The 14,127-nt window shown below is 41.3% G+C and overlaps 1 long non-coding RNA gene across 1 annotated transcript in view; it reads right to left on the reverse strand.

Moving 5' to 3' along the window:
• The window catches only part of LOC123573077 (uncharacterized), a 128,718-nt gene that overhangs the window by 23,276 nt on the left and 91,315 nt on the right, over positions 1 to 14,127 (reverse strand). The gene's annotated exons all lie outside the window — the stretch shown is intronic.

The following is a 14,127-nucleotide window of genomic DNA, read 5'->3' on the forward strand; positions in this document are numbered from 1 at the left end:
CCTTTATTATTTCTAATTGTGCTTATTTGAATCTTCTCTCTTTTTTTCTTGGTTAATCTAGCTATTGAGCTACCAATTTTGTTTATCTTTTCAAAGAACCAATATTTTATTTCATTGATCCTTTGTCCCTTATTTTTTGGTCTCTATATATTTTAGTTCTGCTCTAATCTTTCCAGCTTTGGGTTTGGTTTGTTCTTATTTTTCTAGTTGTTGAAATGTGATTTTAGGTAGTTAATTTGAGATCTTTCTATCTTTTTGATAGGGGTGTTTAACACAATAAACTTTCCTCTTAGCATTGTTTTTGCTGTATCCTAAAGGGTTTGGTATGTTGTATCTCTATTTTCATTCATTTCAAGCTTTTTTTGACTTCTGCCTTAATTTTGTCACTTACCTAAAAATTCTTCAGGAGCAAGTTGTTTGGTTTCTATGTGTTTGTACAGGTTTGAGAGTTTCTCTTGGTATTGATTTCTAATTTTATTCCACTGTAGTCTGAGAAGATACTTGAAAGGACTTTGATTTCTTTTGAGTTTTTTGAGACTTGGTTTATGGCTAAGCATATGGTCTATTTTGGAGAATGTCTCAAAAATTTATATTCATTGCTTTAAATAATCTGTAAATATCTGTTAGGTCCATTTGGTCTAGAGTCCAGTTCAAGTCCAGAGATTCTTGGTTGATGATCTGTCTAGTGCTATGAATGGGATGCTGAAATTCCACACTATTGTTGTATTGCTGTCTGTCTCTTTTCTTAGGTCTCGTAGTATTTGTTTTATGAATCTGAGTGCTCCAGTATTGGGTGCATATATATTTAGAATAGTTACATCTTCTTGTTGAATCAAATCCCTTTCACTGTATAATGACCTTTGTCTTTTTTGTTTTCATTGCTGCTATTTTACAGTCTGTTTTATCTAATATAAGCATGGTGACTCCTGCTTATTTTTGTCTTCTGTTTTCATGGCATGTCTTTTTTTCACCTCTTTACTTTGAGTCTGTGGCTGTCTTTACCCATTGGGTGGGTCTGTTGTAGGCAGCTTGCTGTAATTTCTAAAGATCCCTTTTCTTCTTCTTCGTCTTTTTCTTTTTCTCTTCTTTTCTTTTCTTTTTTGAGATGGAGTTTCGTTCTTGTTGCCCAGGCTGTAATGCAGTGGTGTGGTCTTGGCTCACTACAACCTCACTGCAACCTTCATCTCCCGGGTTCAAGCTATTCTCCTGCCTCAGCCTCCCAAATAGCCAGGATTACAGGTGCCCAACAACATGCCTGGCTAAGTTTTGTATTTTTAGTAGAGACGGGGTTTCACCATGTTGGCAGGCTGGTCTCGAACTCCTGACTTCAGATGATCCACCCACCTTGGCTTCTCAAAGTGCTGGGATTACAGGCATGAGCCATCATGCCCCGCCCAAGACCCATTTTCATGTGACTATTTTTCTCTTAATTTGTCTTCTAAAAAATTTAATCAAATACATATTGGACTTGCCTGGATATTTCTGTTTGAACTCTTTTCTCACTTCTTTGAATTATCCTTTTATTAAACTTAAACATATAACTATGTTTATAAAGTTTAACTTTAGAAACATATAAATCAGTATAATATCAAATATAAAATAACTATGTTTATAAAGTTAAACCTTATAAAGTTAAACCTTATAAACATAGTTATTTTATATTTGATATTGGGAAATTCCATTAGCTGTAGTATTTGGGTGCTATACTTTTTACTTTTGTTTCTGTTGCCTTTAAATCTAAAAGAGGTATATACTATTTGAATTTTGAGCTTATCATATGAAGGGTTTGGTAGAGGGTGCTTTCCTTCAAAAGCTTTTGAGTTTGTTTCTTCAGGTTGTCCTAGAGTGCTGTTAATTCAGAACCACTTTATTTCTTGATCTTGGAATCCTGGATAATTCTGGTAGTATAAATTTCACACCCAGGTGAGGTCTTAGCAGTATTTTAAATATCTAAGAAATGTTTTATTTCCCTACTTCACTTAAGGTTGAGATGGACTTAGTTAGATTTTCTCTTCCATTTGTTGGGGAAAACAATTTTTTCTGGCTCATTTATTTTCGTATGTGTTTGGTTCTGACTTTAATATATCACCTATACACTTGTACAGAAACAAGTGTTTACCTGCCATCCCTGCTTGGATATATGGATGTTAAGATCAGAGTCCTGAGTCCTAGCATCAGCAGGCACTCACAAGCTTCATGTGATAGGGGTGTTTCCTTATCAATCTGGTCTGTACATTCCCTGGGGAGAGCAACTTCTTATAAGCTCAAGTGTGTCCATAAGAAATTGCTCATCCTCCATTGTAAGGATGTTTAATGTATTTTATTCAGCCTTTGTAGTAGATTCTAGTAGTTTCTTTTTTCTAAGTCTATACATATTTGAAAGCATAGTGTCTGGCACTACCTTTAAATATAATGTCAATGGGAGCAGAATCCTTTTTTGCTTACTTCCATATCCCAAAACTTATCATATTGCCTGTCACTTAAAAAAATTAAACCTTTTATTTTGAGATAACTATAGATTGGCATGCCATTTTAAGAAATAATCCAGAGAGATCTCATGTACTCTTTACTCAGGTGGGAACATCTTGCAAAATCATAGTACGATATCACAACCAACTGACATACTCCATTAATCTTTTTGTGTTTGTTTAGTTCTATGCATTTTTATTGTGCATCTAGGATGATCTTTCCACCACCAAAATTAAGACACAGAAAAAGTCCAACACCACAAGGATCCTTAATGTTGTCTTTATAGCCACATGCACCTCCATCCTGTCCTACTCTCTCCGCTGTTCCATCCCAAATCCGTGGCAACCACTAACATGTTCTCCATTTTCATAATTTTTGTCATTTCAAGAATGCCATATAGATAAAAATCGTGTAATATGTGGCCTTTTGGATTAGACATTTTCATTCCACATATTTCTCTGAGATTCATTCACATTAATATGTGTACAAATAGGGTGTTCCTTTTCATTATTGAGTAATATTCCATGAAATGAATGTAATAGTTTAACTATTAATATGTTAGTGCTTACATCTGCCATTTTCTCATTTTCTCTCTGTTTCAGGAGTTTCATTTAGCTATTCCTTAATGCAAGTTCTGCTAGTGACAAATTATTTACTTTATATAGTTTGAGAATGTCTTTATTCCCCCTACATGCCTAAAGGAAAAACAGTTTTCTCAGCTATACAGCTTTCAGTTGACAGCTTTTTTGGTTTCCATGTTTGAAAAATGTTGTGCGACTTCCTTGTGGTCTCCAGGCTTTCAGATGAAAATTCTGCCGTCATCCATATTGGTGAACTCCTATAGGAAATGTGTCTCTTTGCTCTAACTGCTTTCAAGATTTATCTGCGGGAATGTCTTGTGGGCTGTGGTTAGAGTATCACTTTAGTTAGCAGAACCTCCATGGTACTATTTCATCTGTTTGGTTTATCTAGTCTACTGGGACTCCTACTGGTCCCTGTAGGTGCTGCCTGAGGCAGTGGAAGGACATTCCCCAGGCCAGGCCTCCAGGTGCCACCAGGTGGGGTAGAGAAACTGGTGATGAAGTGACCTTTCTCCATTTGGGCTGCTGTGGCTGGAGAATTCTCTTTGTCAGTACTGACTGGCTGCTCCGTATCTCTTGGTGAAGCAGGGAAGTCTCTCTCCCTGCAGAGAAAGGAACGATGGCACCATGGTGATTTTATGACTTCTTCTTAGGAATTAGGCATGCGCGCGCGCGCACACACACACACATCTCAGAGAGTGAAAAAATAAATGATGCTTTGGTGATATTCATGGCAGGCAGGGCAACTGACAGCTAGGTACCAGAAAGGGGAAACAGCCATCCACTGCTTGCTCTCTGTCAGGGGGCTTCGGACTCATCTCCTTGACAAAGGTGCCAGCTTGCCTGCTCGTACTGATTAGAAAGTTTTATCTCCGAAGGAAGGAGCAGCCCTGGGCCTCCTTCTGTTGTCAGGTTGGGATCAGAAATGCCAAGCCTGGTGATTGTCTTCTGGTGGGTAGGAGGCCACTGGATGTTCTGCTGTTCCGTATTCTGTTCTGCCAGTCCTGGGCTCCTCACCAGTTCTTCCCCTTTCTACCTTCAGAGTATTCCCCTTTGGTTGCTTCTTGCATTATTTCCAGGGTTTCTGATTGTTTAGAGAGGGAGACAGGGGAAAACAGTTCTGGCCTCCTTGTTCTTGTTCTCATAGTTTTGAGGTGAGGGAGTGGCTCTTGAGCTTTGGCTCATCTGACTGAACACATCTTCAGAAGCAGAAGTCAAGGCCATGTGGTTTCACTATTCTCAATGTTTATGCAAGTTTAATGTAGATGCTTTGGCAGCATTGCCAGAAGGCCTTCCTGTACTGGGTTCCTTAGCCCCAGATTTCTTGAAGGAACTCATTTCTAATATTCTAGCTCTTAATTGTTGTCCAGGCTGCCATAAATCTCAATAATATAATGTTTTTGAATTCTCCACTCTTATTTAATATGTATACATGTATTATTTTTATGACATGCAATACGTTGTCACAAAATTTACCATGGCATTATTAACTTTAGAAGATAGACGAGAGGTTCCTTTCAGTGTCGCATAGCCCTTTTTCTTTCTTCTTTCTGTAAAGTTGCTGCTTTGTCTTTTATTTATTTGTATTTTACCTCCCATGCACCTTTTTCTTTGCTAAGATAATCTCCTGGATACCTCTCTCTGTATAATTTTCAGTTTCAAAGCTTAGTTTATGCTCCATGTGGTCAAATGCTTAATTTCATTTAAAGTACCTATTAGAAAAATATTCAAACAATTTAAGATAATTGTTTTTATATAACTGATACTGAAATTACATATGTGTGTAATTTATTCATTCAAAATATCCCCTAATGTCCTCTCCAATTTCCAATTAAATGAAAAAATTAACAAATCTATATCATATGAGTTACACATATTTTAATTGGTCCTTTCGACTGATTTCTCCTTTGGTTCTAATTAAAAACTTAGAGTAGTTTACTCTTTCCCACTGGTTTCTATCTTCCTTCTAATTAAAAACATAGAAGAGTTAAAAATATTAAGCTTTTCGTGTTTGGTAGATTGAATCTCTGAATATTTGTTACGAGTCTTTTGTTCACCAGATACTATGGTCTATGGTTTGTGAGCATAAAAAGGTACAGATAGCTCAGTGGAACAGAATGGAGAGTCCAGAAATAAACGCAAACATAAACAGTCAAGTAATTTTTGATTAAGGGCACTAATGAGGAAAACACAGTCTCTTCTGTAAATGGTGTTGGGAAAACTGAATTTCACATACAAAAGAATGAAATTCGACACTTATGTTGCACCAAACATAAAAATCAGCTCAAAATGGATAAAAGATCTAAATATGGAACAAGAAAAAACTGTACAACCCATAGAACAGAGCACAAGAGAAAGTTCCTGAACACTGGCCTTGGCAATGATTTTTTTTAAATTATTACCAAAAACTCAGACTGCAAAAGCCAAAACAAATAAGTGGGTCCTCATCCAACTAAAAATTTTATGCAGGGCAAAGGAAACAATCAACAAAGTGAAACGGTAAACTATGGATTAGGAAAAAATATTTGCAAACTCTTTATCTGATAAGAGGTCAATATCCAAAATTTTATTATTTTATAAAGAACTCACACAACTCAATAGTGGAAAAAGAAATAACCTAACTGAAAAGTAGGCAAAAAATCTGAATAGATGTTTCTCAGAAGAAGACACAGAAATGGCCAAAAGGCATATGATGCTCAACATCATTAAGCAACAGGAAATGCAATTCAAAATCATAATGAGATACTACCTTATAATCGTTAGGATGGCTAGTATCAAAAAGTCGAAAGATAAATGTTGGCAAGGGTGTGGAGAAAGGAGAATTCTTGTACACTGCTGGTGGGAATGTAGGCTGGTACAGACATTATGGAAAACAGTATGGCAGTTGCTAAAGAAACTAAAAATAGACCTACAATATAACCCAGCATCCCATCTTCTGGGAATATACTCAAAGGAAATTAAATCACCACCCCATAAAGGCATTTGTGCCTCCATGTTCACTGCAGCTTTATTCACAATAACCAAAATATGTAAACAACCTAAATGTCCATTGAAGGATGAATGGATAAAGAAACTGTGGTACAACTACACAAAGGAATATTATTCAGCCCTGAAAAAGTACAACATCTCACCATTTGCCATAACATGGGTTAGCCTAGGAGATACTATAATACATCAAATGAGCCAGACACATAAAGAAAAGTGTTTGCATGATATTTACACAGAAATAGAGAGCAAAACAGTGGTTACCAGAGGCAGGGGAAGAGAGGAAATGGGAGATGTACCTCAAAGGATACAAAATCAGTGTATCAAAGGATACAAAAGCGGTGGTAGGATGAATGACTCTCAAGATCTAAGGCACAGCAAGAGGAATATAAGTAGTAAAATTGTACTGTATATAGGATTCGTGCTAAATGAAGAGCTTTTAGCTGCTCTAGCCACAAAAAAGGTAATTATGTGACACAATAGATAATATTAATTTGCTTCATTTTAGCAACTTTTTTCTCTCTATGTGAATCTCATAACATTATGTTGTATATCAGAGCTCCCCAACCCCCAATTCATGGCCTGTTAGGAATGGGGTCACATAGCAGGAGGTGAGTTGCAGGCTAGCAACCATTATGGCCTGAGCTCCACCTCCTATCAGATAAGTGGGGGCATTAGATTCACATAAGAGCACAAACCCTATTGTGAACTGTGCATACAAGGGATCTAGGTTGTATGCTCCTTATGAGAATCTAATGCCTGATGATCTGAGGTGGAACAGTTTCACTGTAAGCATCCTGCCCACACACACCCCCCTCACCACTTGCCACCCCACAGTGATCCATGGAAAAATTGTCTTCCATGAAACGAGTCTCTGGTGCCAGAAAGGTTGGGGACTGCTGTCGTATAACTTAAACATACACAATACAAGTTACTTAAAAAATATGTCATGTCAATTAAAAATATTTTACCTGGGCCTTCCTACTGATTTCTCCTTTCTTTCTAACAAAAATTTGGAGTAGGTTACTCTGTCCTACTCATTTCTCTTTTCTCTGTCATGATAAAAAACGGAGTATGTTAAAAAATATGAAGCTTTTTGTGTTTTGCCTGTTGAATCTCAGGCTATTTGGCACAATTGTCTTTTTCATTCTCCAGATTCTATGGTGTGTGCACAGAACCTTATAGTTTCAGGCCAGAGCCTTCACTCTAGTATAGCCAGCCCCTCACAACTGTCTCCTCACTCTAGTGAATCTAAGGATTTATTTAAATTTGTATTCTAGAATCTGCCACATTTTTATCTCTTTTTCATTCTCTTTGCCATCACTATAGTGTAAGTCTTTTTCGTGGACTATTGTAATATATACAGGGTTAGATTTGTCATGTTATTAATTCTTTCAAAGCTATATTTTTGTTATCTAATCAGTTTTATCATCTCATTAACATTTTGGAAGTTCTCCTTTAATCATTTCATTCCCCTTTTCTGATTTCAGGAAAAAAAAAAAAAAAACAACTCTATTTCTCTAGAATTTGTTTCTGACTTCCCAGTCAGATTTTACTTCTCACTGCCCAGCCAGAGTTCCTTATTCCGATAACATGGACCACCCACAACATTGACCCCAAGTGATTTTTGTTGAGTAGGTTTGTGTTGTTCCTTGTAGAATATTTGCCACCTAAACCTCTGCCTCCCACCTGTCCCTGTGAAAATTGTCTGCTCACAGTCCCAGAGACAGAGGACCATAAAGTAGGGTGGAAGTGACCACCTAGGTGGTTATGATTGGTCTTTTAGGGCTTTTGAAGTAAAAAGACAAACACATTAAACAACATGAAAAGATGAAAAGCAGCCTCCCCTCTTTATTTACATAGAATTTCCCAGGCAGCCCTCTCTTCTCCAGGACACTGGGCCACCGCACAGCAGAACCTGTTGGACATGGCTTGCCTCTACCCTGTGTGAGTCCCCAGGTTCCCTGAATCATGGCCTTCTCTTTGTCAACTTGATTTGGGAAAGTACATGCTACAGAAATAACCTAAGAAAGAGTTTGTGAGAGGTTTAAATTTTTGCTTTTACATGTTTGAAATTTTTTCAACCTCAAAGTTTGATGGTAAATTTGGTTTCATGTATGAGTCCAGGCTGAAAAATAATTGTCATTCATAGCTTTGGCTCCCCACCTTCCGAACAGGTAGGAAGCAGCCTGAAATAATTACTCAAAAGGCATATCTTCCAAGGATCTGGCAGTGGCCAAGGAGGATGGGAATGGAAGGGCACTGGAGAGGATAGCCAAGGGACTGAAAAGCCACTGCCAGGGTGAAGAACCAAGCTTTTAAGGAAAGAATGTCTCCTCCTTTTGGATTATGGCACCTGCCAACTATTGAGGGTGAGAGTTTGGAACTCTGCACACCAGTGTCTATGCATGCTGCTCATTTTCTTTATTTGAGTTACGATGCTTATTTTGATGATCCTGTACTTGTCTTCTCTTTATGTTGGACACGTGGGGGACAGGTAGCTTGTCTTTAGATCACAAGCCTCTGGATGGAGTATAGCAGCAGCTGAATATCCAGATGATGTCAATCATATGATCCTGACTTGAAGCCTGATGCTGGGATTGGTGGTAGGATGAGACTTCTAGGGGCTGTGGATGGAGGATGAGGATGCTTCGCAGGTGGGGGACATGTGAGTAATTCGTGTGGAGGTCTGACCACCGGTGGCCACTCTGTGTCCATGCTTTTGGCCCAGTGACCTTGCTGTTCCCTTCCTCTCAAACTCTTAGGGTATCTGTGGATTTGCTTTGACTTGGGGGATGGTAGAAAACCCAATGCAAGCAGAGGCATGGATGTGTGTTTGTGTATTCTGCCTCCCCTCTCACTCCTCTGCTTTCATCTTGAGAACATATACACATGAACTTGCTGGAGAATGCATCACACATGAGAAAGTCCAGCCAAGATGAGCAAAGTGGCCCAGTCAGCATGCAGTCGACTGCAGAAGCTGAAGCAGCCGTGCTATATTAGTCCGTTTTCATGCTGCTGATAAAGATATACCATAGACTGGGCAGTTTACAAAACAAAGAGGTTTAATTGGATTTACAGTTCAATGTGGCTGGAAAAACCTCTCAATCATGGCAGAAGGCAAGGAGGAGCAAGTCATATCTTACATGAATGGCAGCAGGCAGAAAGAGAATGTGTGCCAAAAAACTTCCCCTTATAATAACCATCAGATCTTGTGAGACTTACTCACTGTCTTGAGAACAGCACAGGAAAGACCTGCCGTCATGATTCATTTACCTCCCACCAGGTCCGTTTCACAACACGTGGGAATTCAAGATGAGATTTGGGTAGGGACACAGCCAAACCATATCATTCTGCCCCTGGCACCACCCAAACCTCATGCTCTCACATTTCAGAACCAATCATACCTTCCCAACAGTCCCCCAAAGTCTTAACTCATTTCAGCATTAACTCAAAAGTCCACAGTCCAAAGTCTCATCTGAGAGAAAGCAAGTCCCTCTGCCTATGAGCCATTAAAATCAAAAGCAAAGTAGTTACTACCTAGATAACAATGGGATAAATGGATAAATACAGCCATTCTGAATAGGAGACATTGGCCAAAAGGGGCTACAGGTCCCATGCAAGTCTGAAATCCAGCAGGGCAGTCAAATCTTAAAGCTCCAAAATGGTCTCCTTTGATTCCATGTCTTGCATCCGGGTCACACTGATGCAAGGGGTGGTGAGTTCCTGTGGTCTTTGGCAGCTCCACCCCTGTGGCTTTGCAGGGTATAGCCCCCCTCCTGGCTGCTTTCACAGGCTGGTGTTGAGTGTCTGTGGCATTTCCAGGTGCATGTTGCAGGCTGTCAGTGGATCTACCATTCTGGGGTCTGGAGGATGGTGGCCCTCTTCTCATAGCTCTACTAGGAGGTGCACCAGTTGGGGCTCTGTGTGGAAGCTCTGACTTCACATTTCCCTTCTGCACTGCCCTAGTAGAGGTTCTCCATGAGCACCCCACACCTGCAGCAAACTTCTGCCTGGACATCCAGGCATTTGCGTACATTTTCTGAAATCTAGGTGGAGGTTCCCAAACCTCAATTCTTGACTTCTGTACACTCACAGGCTCAATACCAAATGGAAGCTGCCAAGGCTTGGAGCTTGCACCCTCTGAAGCCATGGCCTGAGCTCCGTGTTGGCCCCTTTCATGGCTGGAGCAGCTGGGACGCAGGGCAACAAGTCCCAAGGCTGCACACACCACAAGTACACAGGGCCCACCCCATGAAACCATTTTTTTGCCCCTAGGACTCCAGGCCTGTGATGGGAGGGCTGCTGTGAAGACCTCTGACATGGCCTAGAGATATTTTTCCCATTGTCTTGGGGATTAACATTCAGCTCCTTGTTACTTATGCATATTTCTGTAGCTGGCTTGAATTTCTCCTCTGAAAATGGGATTTTCTTTTCTATTGCATTGTCAAGCTACAAATTTTTCAGACTTTTATGCTCTGCTTCCCTTATAAAACTGAATGCTTTTAACAGCACCCAGTCACCTCTTGAATGCTTTGCTGCTTAGAAATTTCTTCTGCCAGATACCCTAAATCATCTTTCTCAAGTTCAAAGTTCCCCAAATCTCTTGGGCAGGGGCAAAATGCCACCAGTCTCTTTGCTAAAACATAACAAGAGTCACCTTTGCTCCAGTTTCCAACAAGTTCCTCATCTCCATCTGAGACCACTTCAGCTCTGGCATTATTGTTCATATCACTATCAACATTTTTGTCAAAGCCATTCAACAAGTCTCTTGGAAGTTCCAAACTTTCCTACATTTTCTTGTCGTCTTCTGAGCCCTCCAAACTGTTCCAACCTCTGCCTTTTACCCAGTTCCAAAGTTGCTTCCACATTTTAGGGTATCTTTTCGGCAACACCCCACTCTACTGGTACCAATTTACTGTATTAATTCATTCTCACACTGCTGATAAAGATATACCCAAGACTGGGCAATTTATAAAAGAAAGAGGTTTAATTGGACTCACATTTCTACGTGGCTGGGGAGGCCTCACAATCATGGTGGAAGACAAGGAAGAGCAAGTCACGTCTTACATGGATGGCAGCAGGCAAAAGGAGAACTTGTGCAGGAAAACTCTCTATAATAACCACCAGATCTCATGAGACTTACTAGCACAAAAGCAGCACAAGAAAGACCTCCCACTATGATTCAATTTATCTCCCACCAGGCCCCTCCCCAACACATGGGAATTCAAGATGAGATTTGGGTGGGGACACAACCAAACCTTATCACCCACTGAGCCAGGCACATTCACTGTAATGCAATCAGAACCCAGCCTCATAAGCAGAAATGAATGTTTGTTGTGCTATGTCCTTAGCTCATAGAAGAAAAAGCACATAGGTCTGGTGGTTCTGTGCTGGTCACAGAGGTGCATTGCTGAGATCTCCTTGCATGAAGGGACTCACTGAGAGAAGTATAGTGAGTTGCCAGCCTTTGGTGTCACTGCTATGGGTATCTGTTGCAACATCCTCCCAACAGCTGACTCCCCCCAGCTTCCCCAGACCAATGAATGGGCACTGTGAGGGTTCTGGAATATATTCTCTCCCCATATGGAGTGAAGACACTAAGACCAGAACATTTCCACCTCATATGGGACCCCTCTAATGATCATTCTGTTTGGGGATTCCCTTCGTCCTGCTCATGGACCCCCCAGTTTCAGGCTCTTCTTCTCCAATCCACTTCCTCCATCCCTTTGCTGGCCTCCCCTCCCTTGTAGCCCTCTTAGACATTTCCACAGCAGCTCTGGTACCATGCTCATTGCACCATGATTTGTTGATTGCCAGAAAACATGCACTGACATCTTGGCAGTGCAGCATTGTGCTGTCAATTGACGAGTGGTATGCTCTCATCTCTCAAGGAATGAAGTAATGCATTTTCTGGGGCTCAAAAATTCCACTGGCTTTTGTTTTTGTTTGTTTGCTTTTGGTCTCTTTCTCTGTTCATATTTCAGAGTACACCCCTAAAAAGCCTATTCATAGCTCTGTGTGCTGGGCAGGGCAGCCGAGGGCGGGGCTCATCTTTAGAGCAATTGGTTGGCAAAACAGCTGTTTCTTGGGATGGGCAGGGCTTGGAAAGGTTTTTTTTGTTTGTTTGTTTTTGTTTTTTTCCCTGTGGCTATTGGGTTTCTTTGGAGGGGAATCCTCCCATATCCTGCCTGGAGTGATGTAAACCAGCGACTGTCACTTTAAGAGTTGGTCAGGGAAAGGTTTGAAGTCTCTGTGGTTCAGTTATAGAATTTAGTCTCCCTGTTTTGAACCTCTCACCTCACCCAGGCCACTGCTACGGCTGGATGCTCAAATCCCTGTGCCTCCAGGTCAAGCTTTTCCACAAAACAAGCCTCCAGGCTTCTGGATTAGAGGCTGGTGGTGGTGTGTGTGGGAGAGGAGTCCCAGAGTGCAGCACCTCAAGAAGACCTTCTCCTCCCCCTGACTTCAGTCTACACCCAACCCCACTCCCTCAGTGCTGAACAGCTTCACACTCTCCTCAGAGACGTTTCTGAAAGGCGAAACCAATGTCCACCCCTTCACCTAATGGAGTTATATTAGCCCATTTTCACACTGCTATAAAGAATACCTGAGACTGGGTAATTTATAAAGGAAAGAGGTTTAATTGACTCAAAGTTCCACATGGGTAGGAAGGCCTCAGGAAACTAACAATCATGGCAGAAGGCTAAGGGGAAACAAGGCATGTCTTACATGATGGCAGGAGAGAGAGAGAGAGAGCACAGGGGAAACCGCCACTTTTAAACCATCAGATCTCATGAGAACTCATTCACTATCATGAGAACAGCATGAGGGAAACCACTCCAGGATCCAATCACCTCCCACCAGGTCCCTCCCTCTACATGTGGGGATGACAGCTCAAGATGACATTTGGGTGGGGAGACAAAGCCAAACTATATCAGATATTAAAGAAAAATTATTTCATGCTACTTGTAAAGCATCCTGTTATGGTTTGGATGTGTGTCTCCTCCAATCGCATGTTGAAATGTGATCCCAAGGGTTGGAAGTGGGCCTGGTAGGAGGTGTTTGGATCCTGGGTGTGGATCCCTCATAAATGGGTTGGTGCCCTCCTCACAGAAACCAGTGAGTTCTCGCTGCTCTGAGTTCACACAGGAGCTGGTTGTTTAAAGGAACCTGCCCCTGCCCCTTGCTCTCTCTCTCACCATGTGACATGCTGCACCCCCATCACCTTCCACCATGATTGGAAGCTACCTGAGGCCTCACCAGAAGCAGATGCCAATACCATGCTTCATGTACAGCCTGCAGACCCATGAGCAAAATAAACCTCTCTTCTTTATAAATTACCCAGTCTCAGGTATCCCTTTATAGCAATGCAAATGGACTAACACACATGGTGAGGCTGAGGTTGGCTTTTTTTTTTTTGAGACAGAGTCTCCCTCTGTCACCCAGGCTGGAGTGCAGTGGCATGATCTCAGCTCACTTCAAGCTCTGCCTCATGGGTTCACACCATTCTCCTGCCTCAGCCTCCCCAGTAGCTGGGACTACAGGGGCCCACCACCAAGCCTGGCTAATGGTCTTATATATTTAGTAGAGATGGGGTTTTCACTGCGTTAGCCAGGATGGTCTCAGTCTCCTGACCTTGCGATCTGCCCGCCTAGGCCTCCCAAAGTGCTGGGATTACAGGTGTGAGCCACCGTGCCCGGCCAAGGCTGGCTTTATTCAGGGTCATCATGATAGGTCCTGGACCACCGCAGTGGGGGCTTTCAGTCAGAAGACATTGAGCTCAACTCTGACTACATCTCAGCAAGGGGAATTTATAGCCACAGAGCAGGGTAGGGGGTCTGTGGATGGAAAATGCTGAGGAAACATCAGGGACTTTGGTTATACCCAAGTAAGAGAACTGTTGCCGAAGACAGGCCAGGGTGAAGAGACACCATCTGAGTGATGGTATACAACAGAGGTGCTAGTGAAGGTAATATTCCAGTGACATTCTGACTTATTTTACTTAGTAAAATTGACCTTGATTTTAAGTCATAGAGTTACTTATATAGTTCATAGGCATGCATAATCTTGAATATTTGAATATGACTTC

The sequence above is a fragment of the Macaca fascicularis genome, chromosome 4, assembly GCF_037993035.2.
Source record: "Macaca fascicularis isolate 582-1 chromosome 4, T2T-MFA8v1.1".
Classification (NCBI taxonomy): Eukaryota; Metazoa; Chordata; class Mammalia; order Primates; family Cercopithecidae; genus Macaca; species Macaca fascicularis.